This window comes from Anthonomus grandis, unplaced genomic scaffold (genome assembly GCF_022605725.1).
Source record: "Anthonomus grandis grandis unplaced genomic scaffold, icAntGran1.3 ctg00000336.1, whole genome shotgun sequence".
NCBI classification, from domain to species: domain Eukaryota; kingdom Metazoa; phylum Arthropoda; class Insecta; order Coleoptera; family Curculionidae; genus Anthonomus; species Anthonomus grandis.
This window is the reverse complement of record NW_026088467.1, coordinates 52,691-69,085: the sequence shown is the minus strand read 5'-3', so window position 1 is coordinate 69,085 and position 16,395 is coordinate 52,691. Positions and strand designations below refer to the sequence as shown.

At 35.3% G+C, this 16,395-nt stretch overlaps 1 long non-coding RNA gene across 1 annotated transcript; it reads left to right on the top strand.

Moving 5' to 3' along the window:
* The first annotated feature begins 14,063 nt into the window (after window positions 1–14,063).
* Window positions 14,064–15,815, top strand: LOC126749585 (uncharacterized). Its single transcript, XR_007665158.1, has 2 exons — window positions 14,064–14,164; window positions 15,543–15,815. It is a non-coding gene; the product is annotated as an uncharacterized LOC126749585 (long non-coding RNA).
* The last annotated feature ends 580 nt before the right edge of the window (window positions 15,816–16,395 follow it).

Below are 16,395 nucleotides of genomic sequence, written 5' to 3'. Positions count from 1 at the left end.
TTTGAGGCCAAAAATGGGCATCAAAAATGCCATATCTCGGCTGTCGTAAAAGCTACGACCTTGCGGATAGTTTCGTTGGATTCACAATGACGAAACTAAGACAAAACCGTTGGAATTTTCCCGATAGCTCCCATAGAAGCCGAGATATCGACCTTTAAAGTTAGGAATTTTCCATTTTTCGGGTATACCCCCCCGTATCGAATTTTTTCACCAAAAATGGATTTTTTTCGAAATCTAACTAAGTATACCAGCGTCTTATTCTGATCATCTAGATTACGAAAACACCGGGTTATAACAGGATCCGAGCAGAACTAAGGGAATGAGAGAACTTTGAAAATCGTGAAAAAGTCGTTTTCGACGTCCGTTTTTGAGGCCAAAAATGGGCATCAAAAATGCCATATCTCGGCTATCGTAAATGCTACGACCTTGCGGATAGTCTCGTTGGATTCAGAATGACGAAACTAAGACAAAACCGTTAGAATTTTACCGATAGCTCCCATAGAAGCCGAGATATCGACCTTCAAAGTTAGGAATTTTCCATTTTTCGGGTATACCCCCCCGTATCGAATTTTTTCACCAAAAATGGATTTTTTTCGAAATCTAACTAATTATACCAGCGTCTTATTCTGATCATCTAGATTACGAAAACACCGGGTTATAACAGGATCCGAGCAGAACTAAGGGAATGAGAGCACTTTAAAAATCCTGAAAAAGTCGTTTTCGACGTTCGTTTTTGAGGCCAAAAATGGGCATCAAAAATGCCATATCTCGGCTGTCGTAAAAGCTACGACCTTGCGGATAGTTTCGTTGGATTCACAATGACGAAACTAAGACAAAACCGTTGGAATTTTCCCGATAGCTCCCATAGAAGCCGAGATATCGACCTTCAAAGTTTGGCTTTTTTCATTTTTCGGGTATACCCCCCCGTATCGAGTTTTTTCGCCAAAAATTGATTTTTTTCGAAATCAAACTAAGTATACCAGCGTCTTATTCTGATCATCTAGATTACGAAAACACCGGGTTATAACAGGATCCGAGCAGAACTAAGGGAATGAGAGCACTTTGAAAATCCTGAAAAAGTCGTTTTCGACGTCCGTTTTTGAGGCCAAAAATGGGCATCAAAAATGCCATATCTCGGCTATCGTAAATGCTACGACCTTGCGGATAGTCTCGTTGGATTCACAATGACGAAACTAAGACAAAACCGTTGGAATTTTCCCGATAGCTCCCATAGAAGCCGAGATATCGACCTTCAAAGTTTGGCTTTTTTCATTTTTCGGGTATACCCCCCCGTATCGAATTTTTCCACCAAAAATTGATTTTTTTCGAAATCAATCTAAGTATACCAGCGTCTTATTCTGATCATCTAGATTACGAAAACACCGGGTTATAACAGAATCCGAGCAGAACTAAGGGAATGAGAGCACTTTGAAAATCCTGAAAAAGTCGTTTTCGACGTCCGTTTTTGAGGCCAAAAATGGGCATCAAAAATGCCATATCTCGGCTATTGTAAAAGCTACGACCTTGCGGATAGTCTCGTTGGATTCAGAATGACGAAACTAAGACAAAACCGTTAGAATTTTACCAATAGCTCCCATAGAAGCCGAGATATCGACCTTCAAAGTTTGGAATTTTTCATTTTTCGGGTATACCCCCCCGTATCGAATTTTTCCACCAAAAATTGATTTTTTTCGAAATCAATCTAAGTATACCAGCGTCTTATTCTCATCATCTAGATTACGAAAACACCGGGTTATAACAGGATCCGAGCAGAACTAAGAGAATGAGAGCACTTTAAAAATCCTGAAAAAGTCGTTTTCGACGTCCGTTTTTGAGGCCAAAAATGGGCATCAAAAATGCCATATCTCGGCTATCGTAAATGCTACGACCTTGCGGATAGTCTCGTTGGATTCACAATGACGAAACTAAGACAAAACCGTTGGAATTTTACCGATAGCTCCCATAGAAGCCGAGATATCGACCTTCAAAGTTAGGAATTTTCCATTTTTCGGGTATACCCCCCCGTATCGAATTTTTTCACCAAAAATGGATTTTTTTTCGAAATCTAACTAATTATACCAGCGTCTTATTCTGATCATCTAGATTACGAAAACACCGGGTTATAACAGGATCCGAGCAGAACTAAGGGAATGAGAGCACTTTAAAAATCCTGAAAAAGTCGTTTTCGACGTTCGTTTTTGAGGCCAAAAATGGGCATCAAAAATGCCATATCTCGGCTGTCGTAAAAGCTACGACCTTGCGGATAGTTTCGCTGGATTCACAATGACGAAACTAAGACAAAACCGTTGGAATTTTCCCGATAGCTCCCATAGAAGCCGAGATATCGACCTTTAAAGTTAGGAATTTTCCATTTTTCGGGTATACCCCCCCGTATCGAATTTTTTCACCAAAAATGGATTTTTTTCGAAATCTAACTAAGTATACCAGCGTCTTATTCTGATCATCTAGATTACGAAAACACCGGGTTATAACAGGATCCGAGCAGAACTAAGGGAATGAGAGAACTTTGAAAATCGTGAAAAAGTCGTTTTCGACGTCCGTTTTTGAGGCCAAAAATGGGCATCAAAAATGCCATATCTCGGCTATCGTAAATGCTACGACCTTGCGGATAGTCTCGTTGGATTCACAATGACGAAACTAAGACAAAACCGTTGGAATTTTACCGATAGCTCCCATAGAAGCCGAGATATCGACCTTTAAAGTTAGGAATTTTCCATTTTTCGGGTATACCCCCCCGTATCGAATTTTTTCACCAAAAATGGATTTTTTTCGAAATCTAACTAAGTATACCAGCGTCTTATTCTGATCATCTAGATTACGAAAACACCGGGTTATAACAGGATCCGAGCAGAACTAAGGGAATGAGAGCACTTTGAAAATCCTGAAAAAGTCGTTTTCGACGTCCGTTTTTGAGGCCAAAAATGGGCATCAAAAATGCCATATCTCGGCTATTGTAAAAGCTACGACCTTGCGGATAGTCTCGTTGGATTCAGAATGACGAAACTAAGACAAAACCGTTGGAATTTTACCGATAGCTCCCATAGAAGCCGAGATATCGACCTTCAAAGTTTGGAATTTTTCATTTTTCGGGTATACCCCCCCGTATCGAATTTTTCCACCAAAAATTGATTTTTTTCGAAATCAATCTAAGTATACCAGCGTCTTATTCTGATCATCTAGATTACGAAAACACCGGGTTATAACAGAATCCGAGCAGAACTAAGGGAATGAGAGCACTTTGAAAATCCTGAAAAAGTCGTTTTCGACGTCCGTTTTTGAGGCCAAAAATGGGCATCAAAAATGCCATATCTCGGCTATTGTAAAAGCTACGACCTTGCGGATAGTCTCGTTGGATTCAGAATGACGAAACTAAGACAAAACCGTTAGAATTTTACCGATAGCTCCCATAGAAGCCGAGATATCGACCTTCAAAGTTTGGAATTTTTCATTTTTCGGGTATACCCCCCCGTATCGAATTTTTCCACCAAAAATTGATTTTTTTCGAAATCAATCTAAGTATACCAGCGTCTTATTCTCATCATCTAGATTACGAAAACACCGGGTTATAACAGGATCCGAGCAGAACTAAGAGAATGAGAGCACTTTAAAAATCCTGAAAAAGTCGTTTTCGACGTCCGTTTTTGAGGCCAAAAATGGGCATCAAAAATGCCATATCTCGGCTATCGTAAATGCTACGACCTTGCGGATAGTCTCGTTGGATTCACAATGACGAAACTAAGACAAAACCGTTGGAATTTTACCGATAGCTCCCATAGAAGCCGAGATATCGACCTTCAAAGTTAGGAATTTTCCATTTTTCGGGTATACCCCCCCGTATCGAATTTTTTCACCAAAAATGGATTTTTTTCGAAATCTAACTAAGTATACCAGCGTCTTATTCTGATCATCTAGATTACGAAAACACCGGGTTATAACAGGATCCGAGCAGAACTAAGGGAATGAGAGCACTTTAAAAATCCTGAAAAAGTCGTTTTCGACGTTCGTTTTTGAGGCCAAAAATGGGCATCAAAAATGCCATATCTCGGCTGTCGTAAAAGCTACGACCTTGCGGATAGTTTCGTTGGATTCACAATGACGAAACTAAGACAAAACCGTTGGAATTTTCCCGATAGCTCCCATAGAAGCCGAGATATCGACCTTTAAAGTTAGGAATTTTCCATTTTTCGGGTATACCCCCCCGTATCGAATTTTTTCACCAAAAATGGATTTTTTTCGAAATCTAACTAAGTATACCAGCGTCTTATTCTGATCATCTAGATTACGAAAACACCGGGTTATAACAGGATCCGAGCAGAACTAAGGGAATGAGAGAACTTTGAAAATCGTGAAAAAGTCGTTTTCGACGTCCGTTTTTGAGGCCAAAAATGGGCATCAAAAATGCCATATCTCGGCTATTGTAAAAGCTACGACCTTGCGGATAGTCTCGTTGGATTCAGAATGACGAAACTAAGACAAAACCGTTGGAATTTTACCGATAGCTCCCATAGAAGCCGAGATATCGACCTTCAAAGTTTGGAATTTTTCATTTATCGGGTATACCCCCCCGTATCGAATTTTTTCGCCAAAAATTGATTTTTTTCGAAATCAAACTAAGTATACCAGCGTCTTATTCTGATCATCTAGATTACGAAAACACCGGGTTATAACAGGATCCGAGCAGAACTAAGGGAATGAGAGAACTTTGAAAATCGTGAAAAAGTCGTTTTCGACGTCCGTTTTTGAGGCCAAAAATGGGCATTAAAAATGCCATATCTCGGCTATCGTAAATGCTACGACCTTGCAGATGGTCTCGTTGGATTCACAATGATGAAACTAAGACAAAACCATTGGAATTTTCCCGATAGCTCCCATAAAAGCCGAGATATAGACCTTTAAAGTTTGGAATTTTCCATTTTTCGGGTATACCCCCCCGTATCGAATTTTTTCACCAAAAATTGATTTTTTTCGAAATCAAACTAAGTATACCAGCGTCTTATTCTGATCATCTAGATTACGAAAACACCGGGTTATAACAGGATCCGAGCAGAACTAAGGGAATGAGAGCACTTTGAAAATCCTGAAAAAGTCGTTTTCGACGTCCGTTTTTGAGGACAAAAATGGGCATCAAAAATGCCATATCTCGGCTATTGTAAAAGCTACGACCTTGCGGATAGTCTCGTTGGATTCAGAATGACGAAACTAAGACAAAACCGTTGGAATTTTCCCGATAGCTCCCATAGAAGCCGAGATATCGACCTTCAAAGTTTGGAATTTTTCATTTTTCGGGTATACCCCCCCGTATCGAATTTTTTCACCAAAAATGGATTTTTTTCGAAATCTAACTAAGTATACCAGCGTCTTATTTTCACCATCTAGATTACGAAAACACCGGGTTATAACAGGATCCGAGCAGAACTAAGGGAATAAGAGCACTTTGAAAATCCTGAAAAAGTCGTTTTCGACGTCCGTTTTTGAGGCCAAAAATGGGCATCAAAAATGCCATATCTCGGCTATTGTAAAAGCTACGACCTTGCGGATAGTCTCGTTGGATTCAGAATGACGAAACTAAGACAAAACCGTTAGAATTTTACCGATAGCTCCCATAGAAGCCGAGATATCGACCTTCAAAGTTTGGAATTTTTCATTTTTCGGGTATACCCCCCCGTATCGAATTTTTCCACCAAAAATTGATTTTTTTCGAAATCAATCTAAGTATACCAGCGTCTTATTCTCATCATCTAGATTACGAAAACACCGGGTTATAACAGGATCCGAGCAGAACTAAGAGAATGAGAGCACTTTAAAAATCCTGAAAAAGTCGTTTTCGACGTCCGTTTTTGAGGCCAAAAATGGGCATCAAAAATGCCATATCTCGGCTATCGTAAATGCTACGACCTTGCGGATAGTCTCGTTGGATTCACAATGACGAAACTAAGACAAAACCGTTGGAATTTTACCGATAGCTCCCATAGAAGCCGAGATATCGACCTTCAAAGTTAGGAATTTTCCATTTTTCGGGTATACCCCCCCGTATCGAATTTTTTCACCAAAAATGGATTTTTTTCGAAATCTAACTAAGTATACCAGCGTCTTATTCTGATCATCTAGATTACGAAAACACCGGGTTATAACAGGATCCGAGCAGAACTAAGGGAATGAGAGCACTTTAAAAATCCTGAAAAAGTCGTTTTCGACGTTCGTTTTTGAGGCCAAAAATGGGCATCAAAAATGCCATATCTCGGCTGTCGTAAAAGCTACGACCTTGCGGATAGTTTCGTTGGATTCACAATGACGAAACTAAGACAAAACCGTTGGAATTTTCCCGATAGCTCCCATAGAAGCCGAGATATCGACCTTTAAAGTTAGGAATTTTCCATTTTTCGGGTATACCCCCCCGTATCGAATTTTTTCACCAAAAATGGATTTTTTTCGAAATCTAACTAAGTATACCAGCGTCTTATTCTGATCATCTAGATTACGAAAACACCGGGTTATAACAGGATCCGAGCAGAACTAAGGGAATGAGAGAACTTTGAAAATCGTGAAAAAGTCGTTTTCGACGTCCGTTTTTGAGGCCAAAAATGGGCATCAAAAATGCCATATCTCGGCTATTGTAAAAGCTACGACCTTGCGGATAGTCTCGTTGGATTCAGAATGACGAAACTAAGACAAAACCGTTGGAATTTTACCGATAGCTCCCATAGAAGCCGAGATATCGACCTTCAAAGTTTGGAATTTTTCATTTATCGGGTATACCCCCCCGTATCGAATTTTTTCGCCAAAAATTGATTTTTTTCGAAATCAAACTAAGTATACCAGCGTCTTATTCTGATCATCTAGATTACGAAAACACCGGGTTATAACAGGATCCGAGCAGAACTAAGGGAATGAGAGAACTTTGAAAATCGTGAAAAAGTCGTTTTCGACGTCCGTTTTTGAGGCCAAAAATGGGCATTAAAAATGCCATATCTCGGCTATCGTAAATGCTACGACCTTGCAGATGGTCTCGTTGGATTCACAATGATGAAACTAAGACAAAACCATTGGAATTTTCCCGATAGCTCCCATAAAAGCCGAGATATAGACCTTTAAAGTTTGGAATTTTCCATTTTTCGGGTATACCCCCCCGTATCGAATTTTTTCACCAAAAATTGATTTTTTTCGAAATCAAACTAAGTATACCAGCGTCTTATTCTGATCATCTAGATTACGAAAACACCGGGTTATAACAGGATCCGAGCAGAACTAAGGGAATGAGAGCACTTTGAAAATCCTGAAAAAGTCGTTTTCGACGTCCGTTTTTGAGGACAAAAATGGGCATCAAAAATGCCATATCTCGGCTATTGTAAAAGCTACGACCTTGCGGATAGTCTCGTTGGATTCAGAATGACGAAACTAAGACAAAACCGTTGGAATTTTCCCGATAGCTCCCATAGAAGCCGAGATATCGACCTTCAAAGTTTGGAATTTTTCATTTTTCGGGTATACCCCCCCGTATCGAATTTTTTCACCAAAAATGGATTTTTTTCGAAATCTAACTAAGTATACCAGCGTCTTATTTTCACCATCTAGATTACGAAAACACCGGGTTATAACAGGATCCGAGCAGAACTAAGGGAATAAGAGCACTTTGAAAATCCTGAAAAAGTCGTTTTCGACGTCCGTTTTTGAGGCCAAAAATGGGCATCAAAAATGCCATATCTCGGCTATCGTAAATGCTACGACCTTGCGGATAGTCTCGTTGGATTCACAATGACGAAACTAAGACAAAACCGTTGGAATTTTACCGATAGCTCCCATAGAAGCCGAGATATCGACCTTCAAAGTTTGGTTTTTTTCATTTTTCGGGTATACCCCCCCGTATCGAATTTTTTCGCCAAAAATTGATTTTTTTCGAAATCAAACTAAGTATACCAGCGTCTTATTCTGATCATCTAGATTACGAAAACACCGGGTTATAACAGGATCCGAGCAGAACTAAGGGAATGAGAGCACTTTGAAAATCCTGAAAAAGTCGTTTTCGACGTCCGTTTTTGAGGCCAAAAATGGGCATCAAAAATGCCATATCTCGGCTATCGTAAATGCTACGACCTTGCGGATGGTCTCGTTGGATTCAAAATGACGAAACTAAGACAAAACCGTTGGAATTTCCCGATAGCTCCCATAGAAGCCGAGATATCGATCTTCAAAGTTTGGAATTTTTCATTTTTCGGGTACCTTCGAGCATGGATTTTTTTCACCAAAAAAAATTTTTTTTTCGATATCGAATTCTTTATACCAACGTCTTGTTCTTATCCCATACAACACAAAAATACTGGGTTATAACGAGATATAAGTAGATCTAAGGGAATGGAAGCACTTTAAAAAATCGCAAAAATGCCATTTTTAGAGCCCCAAAATGGGCTCTAAAAATGCAAGATCTCAGTTAATAGAAGAGCTACGACCTTGCAAATAGTCTCATTTTAATAAAGAAGGAAAAAACTAAGAAAATTCTATTGGAATTAGCATAAAGCGATACGTCCCTTCTCCCTTACCCCCGAACAGTTTCCATTCTAAAACAAAAGAAAAAAAAACCAGGCCGGCGACCCAGTAATTTTGTTTTTGTACATTTGAGACCAGAAGCACATATACCCGCTTTAAAATAATATCGATTCGGGGGACCTCCCCTTTATTTACTTTTGCTACCCCAATTTAGTGTCGTCAGTAAAAAAAATATGTATGTACGTACGTCCCTCGCGATTTTGATTTAGACGTAACGAGTTTCGGTTTCCTTCACTGAGAGATACAATTTATTGATCGACGGAATCCATTTATATTGTAATTATTAAAATACATAATAAGTTACTTTTAAGTATTAGACTGCATAATATTACTCAATAAAAAACCTCCATTTCACCAACTCACTGACTCGTTAAAAGTATTTTTTTAGGACTGAACTAGCCCAACAAAAACAGATTGGAAAAGGCTGTGTTGATTTTTGTGCTATTTTCTTATTATACAAAGTGTCTACTATAAAGAACCGCCAAACTTTAGGCGGTGATTAAACAAGTCATTTGCAACAAAAAAGTCTTATAACATTTGTTAGTTCAACTGGTATTTTAAATTTCTTTGTTTTTTTTCTCATATAAACAAGAATATCTCCGTTATTCTTACCACCATATAAAATTTAGATATACCATCTGAAAGAGAATTAAATTTGCTATAAGATGGGTATATTTAAGTTTTTGAGTAATTTTTTATACCGGGTCTTATCAGAAGTTAAATGTAACATTTGGGAAACGTGCAAAATTAGTGGTATCTTCTTCGTTGTCTTTTTTCTAAAATTTGGTAAATAGGTACGTGTTTTTTTTGCAGCCCAAACTACTGCATTTAATATGCTTTCCAATGATATACTTACTTTTGTGATAGCTATTTGTTTTCTCAGCAACATCATGGGCAAAAGAAAGAAAACCAGAAGAATTGAAAATTTTCAAATTTTGCAATGACTTGTTTAATCACCTCTTAAAGTTTGGCGGTTTTTATAGTAGATACCCTGTATACAAGTAAAGACATGATTTTCCCTTAATTTGTTAAGGCACGTTTTAAGTCATTACATTGAAAAGCTTGCTTAATGTACTCCATAGTGGCAAACTTTTTGTTTTTTAGTATAAAAGTTATTGACTGAATGGTCGATGTCTGAATCATCAAAAATACTAATCCAGTCCACTAAAGAAAAATAATCATTCAAACTTACAAAATCAGCATTTTTAAAATCAAAAAAAGTTGTACTATAATCTAACCTTTCAATCTTTACTAACCCTAATATCACAAATTGTTGCTAAGTGGTGAAAGTTGTTGAACAGATATTTTATGGAACTCGTCAATACTGTTAAAAATCAGATCCGAAAATACACCATGATTGTTTGGAATAATGTTGGATTGTCTAATAATCAGATAAGAAAATGATTCACAAACTATTTTGGCTGGATAGGTCAGTGCGCACTCAACTAACAGACCCTCTTCAATTGAGTAATTCCAAGTGGCTAAGGGTAAATTGTAATCTCCGAATAGAAATATAGGTATATTGGGAAAATTGATATAATACTTGATATTATATAATGTAATACCTGAAGTGCCTAAAAATGACTAAACAGCTCAGGACTTTAATTAAAATTGTCAGTTAAAAATTCGAGAAATAATTAAAAAAAACTTGATATCAATTCCCTGCTGATGGCACTACTAAAAATACGATACACGAGAGGTCGGCCGCTATAATATAAAAAAGAAAAATTGAAAAAGTATAAATGGTAAAACGAAAAGTCCTCAAAAGCTGCACGACAGTGTCAGATGATCGTCGATTGGCAGGCAAATTAATTATATTGTAATAAAATGTAGAGAGTGTCGGCGGCCGTTGTTCCTGCCCCGATCTCCTGCGGAATTGATTCATTGTTAAGTCCGATATTGCATATAAAGTCCCTGACAGATGGGCCTCGGTGCCCCGTTCCAGTTTCAATGGCCCCCGATCACTTATAACCCCGTTGATTAATGACGCCGACCGATGGGATATTATATTCTATATTTCACACGGGCTATTTTTCCTATTTTAATTGAAAAATTTATTGTTCTATGGTCCTACAATCCGTTATTTATTGTTTAATTTTTCGGAGCGATCGCGAGACGTTGTTGTTTGTTGATGATGATTCCATCGTATTGTCGCGGGAGAGTGTTTTGTTGCTGTTTTCTTTTTTTGTATATAGTGTCCAGGGGTGTTTTTTTTAGCCGTACCACACCTTATTTTCAACAGGGAATATTTATATTTCTATACATAAAATTTGTATTTTACCAAATATCTCAATAAATAAATAAATAAAATAATTTAGGCCTTTATTTTATACTCGGCGAAGGGCAGCGAATGTTGTTAACCAAGTACACATAAAATTACAATATCATTATAACTTGACTTAACAATATAAATACTTAAACAAATAAATGATATTTTATAATCTAATTCAGCAATATAAATAACACAAAAGGAGAAGAACTACCCAAAAAACAAATAAATTGATGAAATAAAATTAAAATTGTTCCTAAGTTAAACACAATCATTAAGTACTCCATTTTATTATTGACTTTCAACCAATACTGTTTTTAATCTGTTTTTGAAGCTTTAAAAAGACTTGTTAACATAGTCACTAATATTACAGTGCATCCCAAATAAGTTATGTCTAAATTCATTTAAAATTCAGGGGTGTGTTCGAAAAAAAAACGCTCGGACCCGTAGATTTTTATTTCAAGTTGCGCATTTTTGTACGTGAAGTTTTTATATACGGGGTTGCTTAAAAATAAATTACGACCATCGACTTAATTTTTTCAAATGAAAGCACCTTTTTTTTATTTCATTTTTGAATTTCGCGTGGAATTCTACGAATGTTTCATGCATCGTGTCCTATACCTAAAGTCAACAGTTATCGAAAAAAATACGATTCATGTAACAAATAAAAAAAGAACAAAAATTAAGTTAAATGTTCAAAATGGTTGACAACATCCAAGGCGATCAATAAAGTCTCGTTGCACATTTTCAATCATTTCCGGAGTTATGGCGCCCACTTCTCTGCGAATTCTCTCTTTCAAGTCGTCTAGATTATTTGGCCTATTAACAAATACCTTCGACTTGAGGTATCCCCACAAAAAAAAGTCAATTAGTGTTAGATCAGGTGACCTAGCAGGCCATTCGATGGGTCCTCTCCTTCCTATCCACCGATTGGAAAAGGTTTCATCCAAAAATGTACGCTGACAATCTTTAAGTAAATTTGAAATATTCCATTAAGAGTGATGCACAAGGATATTTCTGCATCACATATGTCAAAAATGTGTATTTTTTAAAGAATATCCCTGGAAATCCTATTTCTATAGTTCATATTCCTAGAATATATATTATTTTTCAATATTCATACATGATTTAAAAAGAATATTGTTATAATCGGGGAAATAATTCAGAAATTCAAGAAACCGTCGAATATGCCAAACTTTCAATCAATCAATTTTGTTAATACGGACGTACCTGAAATTTTAGTGTTTGCAGCGTAATAAGTAATAAAAACATATTGTTACCTGCCAGTGATAAATGAGTCTATTCATTTAAAAGATTGGTCTCTACACCCACAATGACGCAAACAATATTTTATGATCCACACAATCGAAAGCCTTACTAAGGGCACAAAATATCCCAACAGGACTCTCACCCGAATCAAGTTTAACCTGTGGGCAGCGGTAATTTTATTTTACATTGGTTTATGTTAGCATAGTTTGTATTTTGCTTACGATATTTTTTCAACGGTTATTTTACCTGACAAATTATTTATAATAGTCCAAGCGCTTATTCCAGAATTAGGTAGCATTTTTAATTAATTCTTTATGTTTTTCTTTTATTAATATAAATTGATTTTAACGGAACATTGTCCTTAATCAAAAAGAATAAAAAAGAGTTTTTCACATTAGGAGACACCCAGTTTTTCGTATTGCACTTTGTATATCGTTTTTATATAGAAAAATGGTACCAAAATGAAATTATAACACATTATAAAAAGACATTATATAGAGTGTACCAATAAGAATGATATAAGTTTAAATTGCTAAAAAATAAAAACGAATTGGTTAATTTCTATGATTGATGTTTCATGTTGTAGTTTATTATGTAACATTATGTTTTAAACAAAATATCATTAAGATGTCCACCTCGGCTACGGCGTCAGACGTTTAGACGATGAACCCAATTTTTAATCACTTTTTCTAACAAGTTGGGCTGAATTTCGCAAATAACCCTAGTTATGTCAACTTTCAACTCATTGATGGTTTGAGGATTGTTAGAATGCACCTTCGACTTCACATATCCCCAAAGAAAAAAGTCCAGGGGAGTAAGATCACAGGACCTTGGTGGCCAGTTGATATTGCCATGTCGCGAAATTATTCGATCTTCAAAACGCTCTCTTAATAAATTAATTGTGGCTCAGGCGGTGTGTGACGTTGCTCCGTCCTATTGAAACCAATTCCGTTCGAAGTCTCCACCATCAATTGCAGGCCAAAGAAAGTTTCTTATCATGTCGCGGTAGCGCTCTCCGTTGACTGTCACAGTACGCCCCCCTACATCCTCAAAAAAGTATGGACCGATAATTCCACCGACATGCAAACCACACCACACCATAGAGAAATGAATATTAAATATACATATTTTTAATTACTCTATGCACCACACAGTCGCTTAAGACGCCACTAAAAAGCACCCGATTCCCGTCACCATTCGGCTATCTCCGACAGTCCCATTCAGATATTTAAATATTATGTGAATGGCGGGATTGGCGGGCAACCAACAAAAGAGCAATGTTTGCTGCTAGAAGCAACGGTTTCTGGCAATAAGAATAATTAATGTAAAAAATAATTACTGGAATAATAATTTAATTAAAATAAAAAATAGCGTTTCTGGAATAATAATAATTATTGATTCTTTAAATAATAAATTAAATATAAATAAAGGGTGCAAACAAGAAAATTGAATTATTAATTTTATACATAATACCCTAATGTAAGTATAAAAAAATGCAGTTTGGTTGAACGATCCAATGGAATGGAAATTGAATTATTTTTTTTTGAATAAATATTTTAAAAAATTTCTTTGGGCGAACATGGATTTATTTGATTTTGGATATTATTTAAAATTACTACAGGTTATTTTTGAGAAAGTGTTATTTGAAAAATTTATTTTTCTACTACCTTATAACTTAAGAAAATTTTTAATTTTATTTCCCTTAAGCATAATTGAATTTTTTTATTTGACTATATCTTGTTTATTTTTTATAAAATTAATTTTTTACTATTGCGGAAGGGCTGTTGGGTGGGGTCAGAAATAAAACAGAAACCTGTTTACCTAAATGTCGAACGTATAGATACATACATCTTTCTTATCTACTAATCCTTAACTTATCAACATACTATTGAATCATAAAAATTAAATAAACAAACGCTCGGAAGAATAAAAACATTTGTTTCTTGCCTTATTGTTGATTCTAGTTTGCCCACAATAACACCTACAATTTAACACATGTTAAAAATAATTCTACGCTCTTATTATAAATGTGTTTTAATTATAACTTAAGAAACCTAGACTTAGGTAAGAGGTGAATGTATAAAAAATTAATTTTATATTGTTTTTTTTATAACAATTTTTTTAACGGATTGTACCTGAATGTAATTTTAACTGTGTCGTGGTTTTTGTTGTTTTAGTTTTTGTACACTTAAAGAAAATTTATTTTAATAGTGTTTTTTTATGTACTTGAAATTACTGTTTTATCTCTGTAATTACTTGAATCCATTTCAGTGTCCTGAGGATGACTTAATATAAGTCGAAACGTCAACATTTAGGTAAACAGGTTTCTGTTTTATTTCTGACCCCACCCAACAACCCTCCGCAATATTGAAGATATTGGGTCACAAACATGAAACTGAAAATTAATTTTTTACATTAAATTGTGCTTATTAATACGAATGAAAGTAGAAAATGAAGTATTGTAGGAGCAGTGTCATTTCCTCACTGTGGATGCTTTTGCTGGATCAAACTTCATCCACTTAAGGAAAGTATGCACTTTGCTCCCTTTTGTTATACAGATAACTATTATTTTTTCAATAACAATTAAGTTCAAGAACAAATAACTGTTATTGTATATTTAGAAAAAATAGATAAATGAAAAACAAAATTTATAAAATATTGTAGTATTGTAATTTAATTTTAATCTTAAATATATAAATGTTATTAATCTTTCTGAAATAAGTACCTATTTAAATAACTTTTTAAAATAACTTTTATACCTAGGTAGAGAGGTAATTTTGGTAAGTGAAAACACAATGGATTTAACTAGTTATACTGTTATATAAATGTACCATATATTAAAAGTTTTATTTTATAAATGCTGCAAAGACATGTATATGACTGATTTGAAAAGAAACTTAATTATTTTATGCTAAAATACTAATTTACAAATCACAGTTTCGATTAATACTCATAAGAAGAAACTGCAAGAAACTTATGAGATAGGTAATCTTTTTTCAACTATTTGCCTAAAACTTACATAAAAAATTATAATACACGTATACATATATACTTAAACCTATAAAAATATACCTACTATTATATAAAAAAAATACTGATAAATAGAAAAAAATATACAATTTATTATTTTTATTTACTGGTCCTTCTTCTTCTTTGATGAAAAATAAACTTGTTTGTCCATTTTTCATTTACTTGTATTTGTCTTATTTATTTGTTCCATCATCCATGTCAGTTGTCTCATGCACCTAGACATTTACAGGTATATGTTAATACATCTTATATAATTTTATAAAAAGGTAACTTACTTATCATAAGTTTCATTTAAAGATCTTAAAAAGTTTGATATGCTTTCAATTTCTCTTGTTGATTGCTTGTTCAATCATTGTACTGCTACTTGTTGATTTTCAGTCGTCTTCTCATTAACAAACATTTCAATTTTTAGACTATGGCTAGCTTCAATATTATTGGAAGAACATTCCCCAAGGAGTTCACCTAAAACAGAATCGCTTCTCTTCCTTTGCTCACACACCATAAACACAATACAAAAATAAGGCTTACAGCCATGCTACTGGTGATCATCCAGGCCCCTTGTGTGGATACCCTAAAGGACTATATAATGTTACCTGCACCAGCTACACATTAAGTACATGTTTAACAATCCTTCACTAAATAGTACAATGAATATGTACAGTATGTAATAAATACTTTGCTAGAATTGAAATTGCTACAAATTTACCTCTAAAATCGCTTCGATTGCAACAATATACTTTTTCAATCTTGCCTTCAATTTTCCTTGTGCGAACAAGTGCATAGTTTGTGCTTATTTTATGCTCTCTTAACCATTCCTCAAATCTTTCTTCGCTGGAAAAATGGAAAGTTGAGGACTCTATTTTGATATCATGACTTACCTGTAAATGAGCTTCAAGTCTTTCATAAGTCTCACAAGAATACTTAATCTCTTTGCATAAGGGACAAGAAATGTGTGACTTTGGGTTATCTGGGAGCTGCTGCTTATGAATAACCTTAATATGTTTGTTTTTAGCTGAAATGGAATAAAACATTTTACTGCATAAGTGGCACATATTTTTGTTGATAGTTTGGTCCTGATTCTGATGGTTTTAAATAGAATCCATCTTTACAGCTAAAATCGCTGAATTGGAATTAATACAGCTTTTCAGGTATTATTTTAAAACACTATAAGCAACAATATGGTCAATATTTCACAAAGAAACAAAGGAAAGTTCAGTATAATCGCAATAATCGATCAAATTAGTTGGAGCTTTTTTACAAAAGTA